This window comes from Thermobia domestica, chromosome 2, assembly GCF_964235325.1.
Source record: "Thermobia domestica chromosome 2, izTheDome1.hap1.1, whole genome shotgun sequence".
Classification (NCBI taxonomy): Eukaryota; Metazoa; Arthropoda; class Insecta; order Zygentoma; family Lepismatidae; genus Thermobia; species Thermobia domestica.
The window spans coordinates 273,713,810-273,716,811 of NC_137455.1; positions in this window are offsets into that span (position 1 = coordinate 273,713,810).

Here is a 3,002-nt window from a genome sequence, read left to right on the forward strand (position 1 = left end):
TTAGGAAAAAATCCACTCTAAAGAACTCTGACACCATAATGGTATTTGTCATTCTCTACATAAGTAATCGTGCCTAGGAATATATTTTTCCAACTGTTCTTCATTTCCCGTAAGACCGTTTTGCAAAAGTCTGAAATTTGGCTTTGAAACCATAGTTTACCTCAGATTTGAAGTCATCCGTATTGCCAAAATGGGGTATTCTGATGGACGCATCATTTTTGGGAAGAGAAACAAGTCACTTGGTGAATGAAGTCTCTTGGGCATTTTTTCATGTCCTAATTCCACTTCCTTCATCATGGACGCATGGGTGGAATGAGATGGTGCATTTTCTGTCAACAGCAGTATACCTTTTGTGACAAATTTACGACGTTTCTTCCATTACTTTCGTAACTGACATCTTCAGCAAAGAGATGAAAATATAGATACTAATAATAGTTTGCCTATAGATTTCTTTCATCTCTTCGTTAATCTGCTTTGCAGATTTCCCCTGAAGATGGAGGAACTTAATGACGCTCTGTCCCACAAACTTGTCAGTCATCGCACCTTCAGTGATTTATCTGCAATAAATAAATAAACAAAATAAAAATAAAGAGTTGTTCTAATTATCCTAATAAGTATAGTGTGTCCGTAGTTTGCCACCTTTTAGATGTTCTCAACAGTTGGAATGATAATTTGCGTACTTGTAAAACATAAAAAAAATCGACACGTTTTTAGATACCCCCTGTCGCACGAACTTTTTAATACCCTCCTCGTATACACACTTCTAATTAAAATGAAACGATGGTCGAATAATATCAAACTGTTGTTCAGATATGATTTCAAAGTGGGATCTGCCATGAATCCTACTAGTAATTGATTACCGGTAGTCAATGAGCCATCGCGATGCCGTAAGTACGGAAAAATTAACAATATATATTTGTATTTGTGACGCAAGGTACGTCTAAAGGAAGATTTTTTTAAAAATTCAATGAGGAAAGAATCTCTGTAGGCTGGACACATAAAATTTGGTATAAGTTATCGACTTCTCATTGTAAGATAAGAATGAATCCTGCGCTATGGAAGTATAACTCACCGATTTGAATCAAACTTTGCATACTTGTAAAACATCGAAAAATGATCAACATGTATTTCTTTTATTTCGGCATGCTGTGAGTTTAAGGGTACAAACCACTTTGAACGTTCGGAGGTTTCTAAGCATAAACAGACGAAAGAAAACGGCATGTTGCGCAATGTCGCTTTCTGAGAACGAAATATATATAACCCAATGCCACCTGGAGTAGGTGGCGTTGGATATCTTTACCTATAGAGCGTCCCACCCTTAGGTTGCAGTACAGGAGTAAATGGCAATGCTTTTCCTTATGCCCATTGTTGCCAAACTTAGCCTGAATTTTAGAAATAGCTTTTTCTGCTAGATATGGATAGGTTATTGTAGAACATTGTATTCTCTATCAAATAATCTGTTTTTCTCATATGAAGAAGAATTTTCAAGTATTGAAATAAATTAAAATAGTGGAATCTTGCTAATGACAAATTCTAAAGTTGCGTTAAATATATCACATCATAAGTCTGGAACTATAAGAGATACAAACTTGAAACTTATATATTTGGTGGCAATGTTGGAAAAGTTTGCATTCAAAAAACTTTTTGAATTTTAAAATAAAAAGTAAGAGAAAGTGCATATTCTATTACAATGCAATATCTAAAAAGTTGACTAGTGAGAAACTTTTTTATTTTTCACCTTAGACGGGGGTGCAAAGGGAGAAAAATATTGAGAAAGAATTGAAGTTATTTTTAAAACAATTTGCAGATCGATATCTTTCTTTATTTAGGTTTTATGAATTTTAGTGCTAAGAGTCAACTTTCCAAAGCGCGCGCGTCCGACCAGAAGAAACGCAGTTATAAATCTTGCCGATGTTATTTTCCTTATAATGTTTGTTTTAAAGTTACTGATGTAGAGTATTGTGCTATACCGATGAGTCTTTACTGTTGATGCTATGCGAACACGAATCTACTGCAACGGAAGCATGTTCGCAAAATCCTGGATCCAGAATATGATCAAGGGAGGGGCTAAACCATAGTTTGCCGCTTTATCCAGTGTATACCTGAGCGTCAAGGGGGGACTATAGCTCCCCTTGGATCCGCGGCTATATATATATTACCACATCTATTAATAATAAAACTCCTCAATCCAGGTGATAAAAAGTTATGTCTTTGTAATTGATTCATTTACAGTTTGCACGTGGTACTTAATGTTGTTTCGGATGCTGACAATTTTGACAATAAAAGTGGGTTTCGTTTGTAATTCCACTTTTCTTATTTACTTTGAATACGCAGATGAAAATGACAAAGGCGTTCATAACAAATAATGTCATGAGCTCACAAAGCAGAATGAAAGGGCTCTTTGTTTTTTCCCCCATGAAGCATGAAAGAAACAAAATATATCTTCGGAGGGTTTGATAATTCTGTTTGTTTTTGTTTTTTCACTCAACAATCTATATCTTGTTGGCTGTCACTATACTTAATTTAAAAGTCACAACTTGTGTGTTTCTTTAGAAAAGAAATATAATAGGGTTTGTTTTCATTCTTCTTCTGTTTCCAAACTAACATTTTGTGTCTGAGGTGTCACAAGTGAGTAAAGAAACCAGGGATGTTCAGTTCCTATTCACCATTGCATTTGTCATTATCATCATCGTCATCACCATACATTATTGGCAGGCCACTTGCTGCAACTCACAAGGAAGGGTCACGCAGTGGCTCCGCTGAGATCCGAAAGAGACAATTGTGTTTGCATTTGATATGTTATAATTAGACGAATCCCAAAGTTATACGTGCCACCGGGCGGAATGTCGTGAGTTACAACATATTTTGTAATATAAAAGCTACAAAGCTGGCAGAATAGTTTGAACCGAGTCATTTGTTCGGAAACAGTTGGGTAAATGGAAAACTCGGACAATACGTATCCCATCATTTTCAACGACAAACATTTTTGGGGTAAAAACTTT